The sequence below is a fragment of the Cydia splendana genome, chromosome 6 (assembly GCF_910591565.1).
Source record: "Cydia splendana chromosome 6, ilCydSple1.2, whole genome shotgun sequence".
NCBI classification, from domain to species: Eukaryota; Metazoa; Arthropoda; class Insecta; order Lepidoptera; family Tortricidae; genus Cydia; species Cydia splendana.
The window spans coordinates 21667669-21685839 of NC_085965.1; the positions used below are offsets into that span (position 1 = coordinate 21667669).

General features: G+C 37.2%; 1 long non-coding RNA gene across 1 annotated transcript in view; it reads right to left on the bottom strand.

The window, feature by feature from the left end:
- Positions 1–18171, bottom strand: part of LOC134791807 (uncharacterized) — a 97682-nt gene that overhangs the window by 48494 nt on the left and 31017 nt on the right. The gene's annotated exons all lie outside the window — the stretch shown is intronic.

The window sequence follows — 18171 nt, forward strand, 5'->3', positions numbered from 1 at the left end:
CTTGGTGTATTTTATCAGCATAATAAGTGTAACAAAATAAGGGGGTGCCCCGTAGGAAAATAAAAAAAATATTTTTTGAACCACCCTAATGGGAGCCCCACTTAAATATTTATTTTATTCTGTTTTTAGTATTTGTTGTTACAGCGGCAACAGAAATACATAATTTGTGAAAATTTCAACTGTCTGGCTATCACGGTTCATGAGACTTACAGCCTGGTGACAGACAGACATATGGACAGACGGACAGACAGACGGACAGTGGAGTCTTAGTAATAGGGTCCCGTTTTTACCCTTTGGGTACGGAACCCTAAAAATCGATAATAAACCCCGTCGAGACAAGGTACCCACGGGGCTTTACGTCTGTCTAATAAATATGCTAATTATATTTATGTAGGTTATTATCAATGATGATATAACTTATCATCAGATCATGAATCTTAAAGTAATTTTTTTTAGAGTAGCAGTCGTAAACAACAATCTCATTTTAATGTAAATATTATCGTTGTCCTTTCATTTAAATACAGAAATTCATTTTGGAAAATTGATCGAACCGAAGTGTATTTTATACGGTTACCAAACGTATAGGTTATCCTAATAGCCATAAGATAGAAGCTACCGAAAACCCGAAAATTTCACAAAAGCTACATACCGTGGATACTGTGCATTTATCTCAACCTTCGTTTAACTTAACCCAAGTCGTAGTTATCATACTTAGGCAACCAGCAACCATTTCAACCAAAAGCATTCCACTCATTCCGGTAACGTCTCGATGAGCGCTCAAATTATAATCTGATCAGATCGGACACCGAACAGGCACCCTTGTCCAATTACTCGAAGTAGAATTCGACTGAGCAGTCAGTTCTGATAATTGGTGCATTGTGAGACGCCAATTGACTGCGATAGAGGAATGTGCCTAATTGATGTTCAAATGTTCGAATCTATAGACTTATGTATATTATCGACGCTATTCGTAAATTCGTGTCCTGAATATTTAGTAGAAGGCTGTCAATATTTTTTAGTCAAAAGTAAACTGTAACCTCAAAGTTATTGCAATTTTTTTCCATAGTTCAGTATCAAGCAAAAGCAAGTGCCAAAGATATATTTAAAGTGACTTAATTGGCGTTAAAAATTCCATATTTCAATTGTACTCACAAAAACATACAATTTTGTCCACCGAGCGATCAGCGCTATAATTTTTGTCATCACGCACTTGACACATATAGCTGGTCAAGCAAATCTTGTCAGTAAAAAAAGGCGCGAAATTCAAATTTTCTATGGGACGATATACCTTCGCGCCTACATTTTTCAAATTTGCCGCCTTTTTCTACTGACAAGATCTGCTTGACCAAGTATAGCCAATATTTTTTTGGCCTGATTTCATTAGGCATTTATGACATAGCCCGGCATCGTTATAACCCTCACCAGATGGCAGGCTGGAATTATGTATATAGCAGAGAAAAACAAAAGAATCTCACTTTTATTCAAATTTGGAATGAATGGGCTCGAGTGCGGACCATTCAGCCGTTTTATTATATTTTTTTAATTAAATACGCTTGGAGTCAACATATCAGTCTGCTTATTGCGACATAGAGGTTGATTCATAAAAGTTGGCGCGATATTTCTGCTTATCCGTGAATGTTTACAATTTTAATACTGTGTTGATTGATGGCTTGGAGGATATAACCAAACAGAGTAGAAATTAACAGGCGTTCCCCTCTGTCGAAAATAGGAGGCCAATAGTCATACACATTGTATGGACTGACGTTTATCTGACATGGTGATTTTTTTCGTTACGTATACATTTGACGTATCCCTCCCCAGCAAAAATCGGCAGACTGTTTTGTACAGAAAATTACAGACGGCGTCTCCGTTTGGATAAATCTTCCAAGGTTGATGGTGTAAAATAAAATGGCTTGCAGAGTGTTGCAGAAAATTTCTGCGAATGTATATTTTAGGCATTTATGTAAAAAATTCCTTTGATTCAAAAGCTTTAAGCTTAACTCATTTTAGTAGCAAAGCTTAATAAATGCCTATCCATAACGAGTAGTCAAGTAAAATATGAATACAATCGGAATAAAATATCTGGTACAATTTTCATTTTATGAACCTGAGCAAATTTTCTGTAAAAATGGCAAAATAAATTCATACAGTAAAACACTATAACATCGCCGTTTCAACATAACTTTGCCCACCGCGTCACAGTTCAGTACTAAGCGAAATATCTTGAAAGTCGTCACAGATACACTTTCTGAAGAAAGTGAAGAAATTGTATCTGTAATTTCGTTTTTATTGAAATTTGACGCGGTGGGCAAAGTTATGTTGAAAGGGCAATGTTATAGTGCTTTACGGTATGTATCATACTATTCAGCTGCATTGCAAAATATTTAAGGTAACATGAATACCGGATGTCCTGAGAGGCAAAAATCCACTAACAGACTGCCAAAAAAGGTCCGCCGCTTGTTAAAAATTTAAAAAAATCCTGAAAGCCTCCGTAACGCCGAACGATAGCGAAAAAACCGGCCAAGTGCGAGTCAGACTCGCGCACGAAGGGTAGCGTACCATTACGCAAAAAAATTACGTTTGTTGTATGGGGCCACTTAAATATTTATTTTATTCTGTTTTTAGTATTTGTTGTTATAGCGGCAATAGAAATACATCATCTGTGATCAACTATCTAGAGTTAGACCAAGAAAAGTCTGCAATGATATTGATAGCATACGCAGTGCAAGTGTTATTTATACGTCATCATTTCATAGAACTTTATGACGTTTGAAATAACACTTGCACTGCTTGTGCTAAAAATCGTTGTCTTGTCGTTGGTCTAACTCTATAGCTATCACGGATCATGAAATACAGCCACCAGAGAGACAGACAGACGGACAGACAGACGTACAGAGGAGTCTTATTAATAGGGTCCCGTTTTTACCCTTCGGGTACGGAACCAGGGGGTGTCACTACGCAGTTTAGGTACATTTGGCCGGCGCGCCGCCCGGAGCGGCAGGCGTATGGCAGTGGGCTGCCGCTCGACCGCACGATAGTCGTGTCACGTGGCGCTCGCGCAAAGGAAATTCACGGTTCCTGCGCGGATATAACTTTCAATTTTGTTGCAGGCGGCGAGTATAGGTATAATTTTATACCTAAATCTGACTTTTGTGAAGGAGTGAATTTTCTGTACGGTAGGACTATTAGTTATTCTGTGACGGAACCCTAAAAACGCTGTCGCTCCGCGAGAGCCTCCGTTTGGATAACAAAGGGTCCTGTAGCTTTTAGTAAGAATAGCAGACTTAAGGGGATTTTTCTGTTTTGTTGACGGCGTTATTTAGGTACTTATTTTATTTTTCCCCCGTTAAATGCATTTGGTTAAATGCACGACGTATTTAGGTTTTATTCGGTGTTTATTCAACACTTCTCAGTGGCGTCAGTAGGTACCTATAGGTACTCTGTATTTTTATAGACATAGACCTAGATTATTTTTTATTTAACGCCACATTGAAAAATGTTTACAGGCAATGCTACAAAACATTACAAGCCTTAGAATTAAACTTAAATAGGCACAAATTAATATGTTTACATGTAGGTAGATATAAAAACTTTTAAAATTATGATGCTAAAAAGGAGCGAACCTCAGCATGTGTTGCAGCGGGCTTACCTACTACAACGCTGGTTTTCAGGCCGACCATTCGTACAATACTTTAGGTATTTAAGTAAAAGTAAACAAATAATTTGTAAATTTTCGGGTAGTTATAATATTAAATTGGTTAACCAACCAAATACAAACCGCCTGGATCTGTCACTGAACGACCTGACTTTAACCTACATTATTTGATCATGTAATGTTTTCATCTACCCTCAACTGGCTGGAGCCATTTGAGGGTAGATTTTGTTTACTTTTATATAAATACCTGAAGATACAGACAATAATCTACCGTAAAACCAGCCAACTATTTATAGTCCAGTATCACAACTATAGCTGGTCAAGCAGAACTTGTCAGTAAAAAAAGGCGCGAAATTCAAATTTTCTATAGGACGATATCCCTTCGCGCTTACATTTTTCAAATTTGCCGCCTTTTTCTACTGACAAGATCTACTTGACCAGCTATATGTCCACAAGTTCAAGATTTGTCTAAAAATTATAATTTTTTTAAAATATTTTGGCATAGAAATATGGTATTCGAATTATTTACGTCTTACGCGTATTATGGTCCTAAACATTAATATTATTATCTTCATAAGAGAAGTTAATTTTATGGATATTTAATTTCTATGCGAATATTTTATAAATATAATTTAGCTTAACATCAGGCTTAAACTTTTCGCTCCAACATCAAACACTGAAAAAAATAATAAGCCGAACTCATTGAGTAATTAAAAAAAGGGAACTTAAGTAATAAAAAAAACAATTTTGAACAATCTCCGATTTTGTTGTAACAAACCGTCCTGTTGGCTCGCCGGTGTAGCACATAATATGTATTTCGCGAGTCCCAATTTTAGTGTAGGTAAGTAGTAAGAGAATATTTGTGGCTTTCCAACAGAGAAGGGTCTTTATGCTTCATGTGTAATAAGGTCTTTTCTATCAGAATTTCTGTTGGAATTTCAGATAAAAAGGTCCTTATTGCGTTATTCCACTTGTAGAATAAGGGCCCTTCTGAGTCGGAAAGCCACATTTTGTTACTGACATACAAACATTTCTTTCATTTAATGAAAGCCGAATATCCTACTTATAATATTTTGTAATTCTTAACCTTATAGAATAAAATCTGGATCCCTAAAATGGCGGCAAAAAGTCTATATGGCCTTCCATTCATTAGCCATGCGCATTAATGTGAGGATCCTTTGTGTCCCTAAAAATATGATTATGACCGTCGGTAGCCTATTGTCCTTTCTAACACCCAAAAATTCAATATGGCGATATTGTGACGCTATCACAGAATAAGTAAATTGTACTACCGTACAGAAAGGACACTTCCTACAAAACCGAAGCGACAGCGATTCTGGCCGCGTAGCCAAGATGCCAATCGCTTACGCTCCGTAGCGATCGAAAAGCAATCGTCACTGTCACACTAATATGGAAGAGTGATAGAGAGACATAATGCTTTTCGTTGTCGAAGCGATAGCGATTGTAACCTTGGCTAGGCCGGCTGGGTCGAATCATAATATCCCTTTCTAACTTATGGCAGTACCCCTTTCGACTAAATAGGGTTGTCAAAATTCAAGTAATTATCTTATCTGTGGTCGTGCACGCAAAGGGACGTCAAGTTGTGTCAACCCTAATAATTGCTCGGAGCAATGTTGAGCCGAACGGAGCCGAGTTTGCCCGAATTCAGGGGTGTCTCCCCACTGTCGCTACAGGCGTTAAAAATGGACGTCGTTTTTATGATATAGGAGGCAAACAAGAAGGCGAACCGCCTGATGGTAAGCAATTACCGTTGCCCATGGATACCCGCAACATCAGAGGGGTTATAAGTGCGATGACGGATTTTAAGATGTGACTACTTTTTTTGTAGTTTTTTTTTTCGAAGCATTGTGATTAGAAATGGGCCGAATATTCGATAATTATTCGCTATTTGGCATATTTTTCAATGTTCGTATTCGGCCGAATAGTTCGGTTCGAACTGCCGAATATTTACCGAATAAACAAATTCTTTTTTAAGGGCGTCCGCTAGCTAGGGTGCAGTTCGCGGCCAGGCATGAGACGGTCCCGTTTCATTTCATAATTTTCATAAACATTCCCGGCCGATCCAGAGGGGAAGGTCAAAAACACATGCGGAGTGCAGATCGCGGACCTGTATGAACTTGTTTTAGGCAGTTTTAGCCTAACCAAATTCGGTGTGATCTAAACCGAATATTCGGCCAAATATTCGTATTCGGCCTATCTCTAATTGTGATATTGTTTGCAGATGTTTCTGCTTAGTACGAAATACATTTATCATACCCATTGAAACTGCGGGATTCAATATTCAATATTTGTACAGGTATTTTGATAAATTACGTAAACTATGCAACAATGTTATTGAAATATGTTCTGAAACTCAATAAAGATGAGTATTAAATATTTCAGTCAATTATAGGGATATTTTACTTAATAAACAAGCAATGTGAAATTAATTTCATCAGTCTATGAACAAACAAGCCAATATTAAACAAGCACCTGAAAAGTGCACTTCAAAATTACAAAATCAGTACCTATTTTAAATACAAAATCATGTCATATTAAATATATTAAAAACGGGTCACTCACGTATTTTAAGTCGAAAAACGCTCGACATGTTTCACTCCGTACCGAGGAGTGTCATCACGTGTGTGTGTCGTGTGTGAGTGAGGAGCGTTTTTGGACTTAAAATACGTGAGTGACCCGTTTTTAATATCTATACATATAATAAAGCTGAAGACGGTCGAAAGTCTGTACATGGAAGATATTTGAAAAAAAGTTGGCTGGGGATACTTAGAATCGATAACAGAACACGTTCCAAAAGTTTTTAGAATTTTTGTCTGTTTGTCTGTTTATCTGTTTATCTGTTTGTCTGTTTATTTGAACGCGCATCACGTGAAAACGGCTGAACGGATTTTGATGAAAACTTTACTAATATGTCGAGAAAATCACCGGCCAGGTTATAGGCTATAAAAATTCAACCCCTAAAAGGGGGGGTAGCCACAACACTCGATTGACTTAAGTTTGCCCCTGAATCTTATGGCGCTACTTAGGAAGGAGGGGCAAACTTTTTTCAAATATGTGCTACCACTATTGAGTACCCTGGTAAACTAACAGATGGAGCTGAATTTAATACGTTGTGACATGAATAAGCCACCGAGGAAAGATTTTGCCAAATTAACTCTAAGTTTAGAAGACACGGATATCAACAAAAATAATTGAATAATTATGTTGATTTAATAAATTAATAATATATCGAAAAGTGTTCGCACTCGCTTCGCTCGCGTTTTCAATAACTTTCTAAGATATGGCGACTGCAGCAGCATTACTCTGTTGCAACGCTGCTGCTGCAGCACTGTCAATTTTCGTGATAAAATGATGTGACTGACTTCCATACTAAAAGTAAAAAAGTACAACTGTCTATCAAATTGGGTTTTTATGTCGAAAAATTTTCGCGCTCGCTTCGCTCGCGTTTTCTATTGCTTTCTAAGATATGGCGACTGCAGCAGCATTACTCTGTTGCAACGTTACTGCTGTAGCACTGTCAATTTTCGTGATAAAATGATGTGACTGATTTCCATCCTAAAAGTAAAAATGTACAACTGTCTATCAAATTGCGTTTTTATATCGAAAAATTTTCGCGCTCGCTTCGCTCGCGTTTTTAATCACTTTCTAATATATGGCGACTGCAGCAGCATTACTCTGATGCAACGTTACTGCTGCAGCACTGTCAATTTCCGGATAAAATGATGTGACTGATTTCCATACTAAAAGTAAAAATGTACAACTGTCTATCAAATTGCGTTTTTATATCGAAAAATTTTCGCGCTCGCTTCGCTCGCGTTTTCGATCACTTTCTAAGCTATGGCGACTGCAGCAGTATTACTCTGTTGCAACGTTATTGCTGCAGCACTGTCAACTTTCGTGATCAAATGATGTGACTGATTTCCATACCAATCCATACTAAAAGTAAAAATGTACAACTGTCTATAAAATTGCGTTTTTATATCGAAAAATTTTCGCGCTCGCATCGCTTGCGTTTTCAATGACATTCTAAGATGTGATAAAGGTGACATTCGGGTGGCGACTGCAGCAGCATTAGGTACTCTGTTGCAACGTTACTGCTGCGGCACTGTCAATTGTCGTGATAAAATGATGTGATTAATTTCCATTCTCAGCTGTAATGCGGCAATGAACGTCACTCAATTTACCAGGGAGAGGGGGCACCATATGGTCTAGAAATGCTTAGGGCATCAAGATATCTTAATCCGGCACTGGTCGTTTGCATTCGCACTCGCATTTTATACGCATTACCATGCATTCCCGAAAACAATCGAATCATTCCCGAAAGTCTCGCAACGCATTGAGGTTACAAGGGGCACGTGTCTTCCTCAGGAGTCTGAAGAAGACCACGGTGAGTGGCGGTCTAGCCACAGGCAGGCCGCTTCGCTTTCGCTCGCGCGCGTATACCTTACGGCTTACTGTATCGTCCGATATACACCTACTACCTACTCTGTCGTTTAAATCACGTGTAAAATTTGAATAAGGGCGAAAAAACTATTGACTTTGGAGTGTAGTTTTATTAAGTGGTACCTAATTGTAAAATATTTTATCTGGACTACAGTCCTCTAGCATATCCATCTGTCAACTTTACCTACTTCAAGTTCCGCCTCCAGGGGAGAGGGAGAGAAATTATAGGATTAGAAATTAGCCGCTTACTGACACAGACCGAATTCCACGCGGGCGGAGCCGCGGGCACAGCTAGTATTTAATATGTCTGTGTCTCACGGAAGTTTTGTTACAAAATCATGTCAACTTACCGCCACCTGCACCGTCCCTCTAACCCGGGGTTTACCGGTTAAACCTGGAGTTACCATGTGAAATTGTACTGGTAACCCAGTGTGAATTTGTACTGGTAACCATGATAACTCTAGTTTTAACCGGTTGTGATGTAAGTGGGATGGTGCAAGTGGTGGCGCTTAGGCCCACTTGCACCATTCCACTAACCCAGGGTTAACCGGTTAAACCGTTAACCCAGTGTCAAATTGTACTGGTAACCATGCTAACTCCAAGTTTAACCGTTTAACCCCGGGTTAGTGAATGGTGCAAGTGGCTCTTAGAAGAATAACCTAAAATAATTAACCTTTAGTATGCTTAGGCGCGAAGCGGTGGTGGCCGAGTGGATATCACGTCCGACTTTCAATCTGGAGGGCACGGGTTCAAATCCTCGTACCAATGAATTTTTCGTAACTTATGTACGGCATATCATTTGATATTTACCACTAGCTTATCGGTGAAGGAAAACATCGTGAATAAACCTGCATACATCTGCGAAGAAATTCATAAAGGTGTATATTATGAAGTCTCCAATCCGCATTGGGCTAGCGTGGGGACTATAACCCTTCCGAGCTTGAGAGGAGGCCTGTGCCCAACAGTGGGACGTATATAGGCTGAATTATGTTATACGCTTAGGCACTTCAACTTAAACATGGATTTGTCATGATCGCTATATAAATGGTAAATTTTTGACAGCAGCATACGAAACACAACGACACACGACAAAACCGGGTCTCTATTGTTTCCCAAATAGGTTTAAGTCATAATGTATTGTTTGTCCGAATTTTCGCTAGTCATAATTGGTTTTTCTCAGAAACGCGTAACTTTTCAGGATTGCCATAAAACAAACCTAACCTAACCTAACCTATCTACAGAATAACCTTACGAATATCCTAAAAAGTTAACGGTTTCAGTTTTATGACTAACAATAATATGACAAACAATACATCGTCGCCCCCATGGAAAACTCACGTATCTGCATTTTTTACAAAATTTACTTTTTGATATAACTCTGCACCAAATAGGAGAATACACCTTCTCACAAATTTTCATAGATCTAACATTAATGGTGTCATTATGACTTAAAACTTTTTGGGAAACAAAGGGACCACGACAAAACCATTTTCTCAGATTGATGTCACGATCTCTATCCCACAAAGAAAATTAAACTGGCTCGTATTAAATTTTTCGTGTCCATATAAACTGTATCGACAAAATTCAAATGACATTCACGTCACGATCGGCCATTACTTGCCAACAGTGACTTCCAATTTCAAAAAAATAACAAAACTATTTAGACACATGCACTTCGCCGATCTAATCAATTCTCGACTCTGTTAACAGGGACGAGAGTTTAGTTTAGAGTGAAGTATTTAAAAATGTAAGCTCTTTTAGTATATCGAAGTGGGAAGCTGTAACGTGAAAATTTTAAATTTCGTGTTTAAGTGAAATTTTATTGGTCGGGTCTATTTTATTTGGACAACGTCCAATTTCTAAGTCTGCTCTGAGCGATAATATTCGAATTTTAAAGATGTGGAAAAGTTTTCCGTTAGAAAAATTCTTGCACGATAATATTCTAAAAATTTATTTAGTGTTAGCGAACACTGCATTGGAGTTTATATGGCTCTTAAGTTCATTTTACAGCTTGCCCCCGGGAATAAAAGTGTCCATACAGTAAAATTTGTACCTGAGCAAAAATAATCTTACACTAGGTATTTTCTTTATGATTTCCATTTTCACTGTGAGATGAAATAAATAAAAACATATTTGTGTTAAGCGAAAGAGAAAGAACCTAGGTTAGAAGAAGCCGGTTTCAAGAGAAAACTTTAAAAAATATGGGTTTTGGTACTGAACCCTTGGTGCGGGATTTGGATTCTAATTATTCATTTTCACATTTTAAAAGATTCGCCAATACCATCAAAGCAGCGGTAGCAATGTCACTGACATCGCCCGCTTCAACGCCGCATAACGTTTCAACAGGAGAGTTACAGCCATATTCGAACTTTAAGATACGTCAAATAATAGATATGGAAACGATATGGATCGGATATGTCAGTGTCAAACAAGTGTCAAAAGTGAGGTTTCTTCAAACAAAAACGTCTCTTTTGACACTTGTTTGACACTGACATATCCAATCTATATCGTTTCCATATCTATAATTTGAGGGACTTCCGGTTCGAGCGCCATCTTGATGGCACGCGTCGGGATCAATTGCTTTGTTTTTTGCTCATTAATATTGTTTAAAGTGTAATATCGATAGCCTATTATACAGTAAACTAATGTGGTAGTGTGCAGTGAATGGAGAATTTATCTTGAAGCACGTTTAACCATCATTTTGGAGTCAACGGCCGGTTGTCCACGTGTTTCTTGTAAAGCCCGCTATCGCTTTACAAGAGCTAAATCACCGTACACTGTCTTGTACTAACCGTACAATTTCAATCGTTTTACCCTGCTACTACGACCTTGACACTGGCGAAATAGCCCCAATGGGCTGAAGCCATAATTTTAAAAGAATGAATGAATCTATAAGAAGCCATAATTTTAAAAGAATGAATGAATCTATAATTTGACGTATCTTAAAGTTCGAATATGGCTGTTTGACCAAGAACCCTGCCTAAGCCTGCAACGAGTTTAATAGCTCACGTGCAAGTGTTATTTTAAACATCAAACTTCTATGAAATGATGACGTATAAATAACACTTGCACTACGTATGCTATCAAAATCATTGCATACTTATCTTGATCTAACTCTAGCTACTGGTTGCAGTTGTCATCAACGGAATGACACCTTACGCTGTTACAGTCGCCATCCGATTGCCACCTTTAACTGTCAAAGTATTGTTTTCCATTTAAATCATTTTACTTAATTTTCTCAGCTTAAACCGATTCCCGAAATTCTGATTAACTTTTATTAAACTTTGAAAGCGGTTACCAAAGTAGGTTCCGCGTGCAACGCACAACGAATTTTCCCTAATTAGGTTACCAACTTTTAAGCAATTAGGCGGTAAACATAATTGAATGGTATATTTAATGGTTTTGTACAGCTAGCAGCAATATTGAATGGACAGATTTGGAATGGAATTCATTCATAAAGTCATGCACTTTTGCCACTGGGTGTACATTCGCATCTAATTTTTATGCAAAATAGTTAAACCTAAGAAAACGTTTGTAAATGACTGTATCCGCCTTTTATGTGTGGATAAAAGGCTAATACTATTTTATTTTTTATTTTTTATGATATAGCAGACAAACAAGCAGACGAATCACCTGGTGATAAGCAATTACTGTCTCCCATGGATACCAGCAACACAAGAGTATAAGTGCGTTGCCGGAATTTATGATGGGAGTACGTTTTTTCTTCATATGGATATGGTTGCCAGGAGGAGGAGTTCGGTAGAACTATAACTAGGAAATTATAGTTCCATCGAACTAGTGGACTGAATTTTATACCGAATTTAATATTCAAGCCAGTCTTCAAAGGGGCCCACAGATTACCAGTACGGTTACCATCAGTTTGTCACTGACATAAACGCCGTCGAGAGCGTAATTTACTTTCTATACATCTCGCTCGCACTCGCATATTAGTGCAAAAGGGACGTATAGAAAGTAAATTACGTTCTCGACGGCGTTTATGTCAGTGACAAACTGATGGTAACCGTACAGTTCACCGGATGACATACGAGTATGCCTGTCAGTTGTGCGGAGCTGTCAAATTTTGCGTTTAACTGACAGGCTGATATCGTCCGGCGAACTGGTAATCAGTGGGCCCCTACTAACCCGGGGTTAACCTGTCAAACCGTTAACCCAGTCTCAAATTGTACTGGCAACCATGGTAACTCCAGGCTTGACCGGTTAACCTCGGGTTAGTGGGATGTTGCAAGTGGCGCTAAGTGTCATAATTCTAAATGTATGCATCAGTGCGTGTTTCCACTATATTGACAGTCAATGTCATCATAATTGGTCTATATACTCTATACTATCCGCAAACCAAAGTGACGACCGGGGTCGTAAAACTTCTCATTCACACTTGTAAAGTCTTAGCAGGAGTGAAAGAGATAGGAATATGATCTCGGTCGTCATTTTGGTTTGCGGATAGTTTAGTCTATGGTTTCTATTCCTATAGTTATAGACTACACCAATATTGCTATGGCAACGGCTTTCTGTGCTACACGGTAAGCTCGTAAAGTTTGTTTGTACTAGTTGTTTAATTTACCAGAAAACGGGCTTTTCCTTCACACGCGGAGAGATGGCGTTGCTGTCAATTTTCGCATTGCAGTATCCTGAACACTGCACCGTTAATTGAATTAATAGTATGCGGGACCTATAAAATGCCACGGTACACAGAATTATGTGCGAAATGTTTTGGCAATTATAAAAAAATAAGAGAAAAGGGATTTAGATAAATTTTTGTAATGTCACGTTAACTATAATTAATGATTCGTTAATTTTCATTTCATACAATATTTGATTAAATGCTGAGGTTTAACTTTAAAAGCAATGCAAACTATTCAGACATAAAAGTTAAACAGTCCTTATATTCCAACAATTTTTTTTTATAACCACGAGAATTTTTCACAGACTTGTTAAACCGATTCGCTCGCGAGAATGGCAAGACTAAAGTACTTAATTTAAACAGAACATCCCACGTTCCACTTCGTAACACGTCCAAACCAAGCCTACAATGAATCTCTCGCTATTCAAAAATTGAAAGAAAAAACCATTTGCAATTCCCGACATGCGCGGCCTTTCAGATGTTTCTTTCGGTGGCACTTCATAAAAATTCGGCAACAACCCTAGCGTGAAGACAAAAGAAATCGTTCGTGACGTGAAAAGCAAAGGCGATGGAAACGGCCCTAGGGTTGTCAAGCACAGCAGAATTACAATGCTTGCGTTTTCAATTGTTTTTCGGTGTGGATGGTTACGTGAGATCTTCTCGTATACTCGCAACTTTTTTGGTTATTTTAATATGTTTTTCTCTAGATTTTTATGTATCTTTGCGCTTTTCTCTAACGTACCTATATAAGTGTGTATTTCAGGCTTAAATTGATGATTGGGGATTGTCTTTAAAATGCGACTATTTATTTATTTATTTGTGACGTTCCATGACAAAAGGTAGCTTATGGCGGATGGCGGTTACGTCGCATAGCGCCGAAATAATATTGGAGCGACGTTAATAATAGCGTAAGCGCCAACCGCCATAAGGTACCTTTACCCGTCGGACGTCACATTTAATTATAACTTACATGTATTGTATAGGTCTTCAGGTCTTTAAGTAGGTAATAATCGTTTCAATACATGTTACCCATATTATGTTCAACCATTGACATTTTTTAATTGTTAATAAGAATTTGTTTACTTTTTTGTAATTGTTTAATAATATTTTATTGAATTCAATACGATTTTGGTTACATGTAACTCATAATTTTTTATGTGTTTTTCATATATTAATGTATTTTATCTATACCTATCTATTAACTCTTGTTGCTCTAGCATGTAATGAACTTTTCAGTACATATGGTCCTACTTTACGGCCCTAGGGCGGGATTAAAGACAATACGTGCCTATGTCAAAGATTTAAAGAGCCATATGTACCTACTGTAAACGTGCGAATAGGTAATTCGCACTTGTATCGTAATGTACTATTATCTATGCCTATCTATTAACTCTTTTTGCTCTAGCATGTAAAGAATTTTACAACATTTCCACCCGATCCTTCTGTCCGTGGCAGACACGTTTCATTTTAAAAGAAATCGGCGTTAACTTTGTTCCGAAACAAATCTAATTCAGGAAAACACAAGTAAAATGGTAAAGGAAATAAATTATTTCATTCTAACGTAGACTAGTAAACAAAGAACAAGAGTGGTTTGAACGTTTATTAATCTTGACGTATATTATTTACGAAAATAGAAACAATATTATGTTTTGTTAAAATTTGTTTGTTACCTAAATATTTTCATTAAATTCTGTTAGCTAGGTAGTCACAAATTTTTTAAATGTACAGTTATTTTAAGTTAGTATTTTTTTTATATTTGATGGAAAAGGTTTAAGTTTACATACTATAAGAATGTAGATATGTACAAAACTTCGAGCATTTAGTAACTGGAGACGTCATGGCTGTCAATTTCTGTACAAACATCTGCCGATTTTTGCGGGGGAGGGAAGGCCAAATGTATTGCTATTTCTACATGATTTTTACGTAACGCACAAATAGCCATGTCACTCTATACAAAAATTTGCACAATTGTGCAAGGTTTTCGGCAGAGAGGTAAGCTCTTAAAGGTGACTCCCAGTTATTAAATGCTCAAGGTACAAAAATTAAAAATTGTGCCCTGTTGTTATTTTAAAATTTATTTTGTTTCTATCTTCTCACTATACTTACATTTTATATACCGACGTTGGATATTTTGATACTTTTAAAAGCATTAAAAACGGGTTACTTTGCATGAAAAATCAACATTTATATACGTGTCGTATTTGGCGCAGTCAGTAGGACATTAACTTTCTCTTCATCTAAAGTAATTTTCAAATTAAATATCATTACATAAATATGAGAAAGTTTGAGATTATCAATACAACTTAGATTATAGACATAATGTAACATAAAATCTGGATTAATCCTAGATTAAACTGTAAATCAGGTCTCGTCGAACAATATGGCTGCTTAACGGCCAAACTTTTATTAAAATATTTTTTTCCACGCTCCCTCGGGCTTTTATCTAAGATAACCAATATGAAACATTTTTTCCTCATCTCTCTAAGATTGTGTTATCTTATATTCTCGCCTTGCTCTCTTATATAAATACGCGAAGAGGTCGGATATACCTACTCTACACTGACTAAATGAATTTATCTGATTTTGACATTAGGTACTTGCTTTCCATGTAGGTACCTACCTGTTTTTAGATGCGAGCAAGATTAGCAACGAGTCCCTACTTATAGGTAATAGTTATTTGTTTTACAAGGCGGCAAAGTTGTTGTTTAAAGATTCCAAAATTATTGAAGCACGAGCGTAAGCTCTAAGTGTCAGGCAGCCGGTAACATAAAGGATGACGTGCCCGAGCCGAGGCGTCCGACATGTCATTTTATGACGGCTGATCGGTGATCACGTGGTACTTTCCATAGAAAACGAAGCGCCGGATGGTCGGCCACGGCCCGGTCTAGCGTGAGTCATCCTTAACCGCCAGAACTTAACACCAAAAACTACATATTCTGGACCCCTAGAGTAAATTTCATTCAAGTCGGCGTTCGCATTTGCGTTATGTCTATTTATGAATGGGATTTTGAACAAATATTTTCTAACCTTGCCGATCATTTTCGGGAAAAGTAATTTGAATAGGCTTCCTTTGAGGAGCCCGCGTGACACCAACTACGCACCGCGTAATCGTATTCCTTCTAAACGATTGCTCTCCTGCCACGCTTGGGTTACACGATCAATTTATTTTCAATTTTTTCCCCTCCATACCCACGTCACGATGCCAAATTGGATCTACGAATGCCCTACCACGCGTTTCTTTTAATTTTGGAAGATAATAAAAATCTATAAAATAATTAATAGTCATTTCAGCCTATATATGTCCCACTGCTGGGCACAGACCTCCTCTCATGCTCGAGACGGCTTCGGCTATAGTCCCCACGCTAGCCAAATGCGGTTTGGGGACTTAAGACACACCTTCCAATTTCTTTCCAGATGCATGCAAGTTTCCTTACGATGTTTTCCTTCACCGAAAGCTAGTGCTAAATATCAAATGATATTTAGTATGTACATAAGAGTAAAAATCTATACTTTATCTAAATAATTGCGAATGAGATACCTATAATGGCGCGACATTGATTGCAATTGTAACCGTCAGGAAATAGTACATTATTGTCGAGGCTCGGAAGTAGCTACTTGCAGGCTGAGGATTCGTTTTAAACGGACGACCTTGGGAGTCCGTTTAATTGAATCCGAAGCCAGCAAGTAGCCTTCCAGCCGAGTCATATATAGTGCTTTTCTCAAAAATGGTGCAACAAATATAAATATAATAGGAATATTTTACAGAAGCAACGTTCTTACATATATTATATATTTTCACAGAAAAAAGTAGGAACAATTGAAAAAGTTTGCTTTGCCGCCTTTTTATTTTTTAAATTTTAAAATAGAAGTGTATTTTTCTGCCGAAAATACGCCAAGCTATTTGAGGCAGCTAAATAGTCGCGATACCAACATTATAATAATTATTACTAATCATCTGTTTGGCTGTTTAATGGGCCTGTGCCTTCATTTGATATGGCCATTTAAACTTTTAAAAAGTTTGGAACTCGACAAAAATAATGGAATTTGTATGCAACATTGCAGTCCCAAAATCGAGACTGCAATGTTTTTAACTTTTTAATTTTTGACTGGCCATAAACTCCGCACTTCGCGACCAAATTTTTATACGGCAACGTCGACTTTGCCGTCCATTTTTGAGAAAAATCTTTTCCCATCATTATTTGATGTTTTTCATTTGTTTAATATAAACTTGCAGTTTTGCAGCGAACATGAATGCAAAATTTTAACCCATTCACACTTATAAAAGTATGAAAACTAGAAAAGCAAAGAACGGGCCTTGTTTGATGCAGGTACCTTGCACCTCAGCGTGGTCAGTGAGTTTCAATAGAGTGAATACACAGTGAGGTGTAATCGAGAAACCCGTAGTAACCCAAGTGTGTGTTTACGCACGACCTGGGGGACAGGCTTTGATTCCACGTCCTGATCTCTATCTCCAATAAGGCTGTGTGATAAAGAACCATGTTGAGGTGAGGGAGATAAGCTAAAAAACATTATCGAACTGTAGGGAAAGCAAATCCATTTCTGTAACCATAGGAAAGAGACACGCGAATGTCAACAAAATTGAATCACAAACATGGATGATGGAACTGTTTTATATGTACAAGGGAACTTGTTTTTCTAAGGTATTTACTAAAATTACGAGAAGATGTATAGGTACTCATGGACAAATTTAGAGAAACATTAGCATAGCAAAAAAAAGATTTAATTACTGGATTACCTAAAGCACCTAAACTAAGTAAAATCAAAATTCATTATTAATTAATATTTTTTTTCTTAAGGTCTAAAGGACGGAAGAGTATAAATATAAATTACATTTTATAATATTTTCATCTCTTCATTTTACTTTGTTTTCTATTTTTATTTTATTAGATACATTAGTACCTATACCTAGGTACTTACATTTTATCCTTCGACAAACTTTATAGGTCAGACCTCTATAAATACTAATATTACATTTGTATAGCAATAAAATAAATTAATTAAAAATTAAAAAACACGACTGCGAAAAAGCGAACTGAAAAGACAAAAATAATTTTTAGTTGTGTTAGTTACTCAACTTAATGAATGTAAAAAATTATTAGAATACGAGTGTTTAGTGAAGGTTATAAACAACAAACGCAAAAGTTTTATGCTCATTTAGGATCGTGACTGTACCTGTGTATTTTATTTCAATTGCAGTCGGGGACCTTGATGTACATTTTCCCATTTAAAAGGTCCCCGACTGCAATTGAAATAAAATACACAGGTACAGTCACGATCCTAAATGAGCATAAAACTTTTGCGTTTGTTGTTTATAACCTTCACTAAACACTCATATTCTAATAATTGTTTACATTCATTAAGTTGAGTAACTAACACAACTAAAAATTATTTT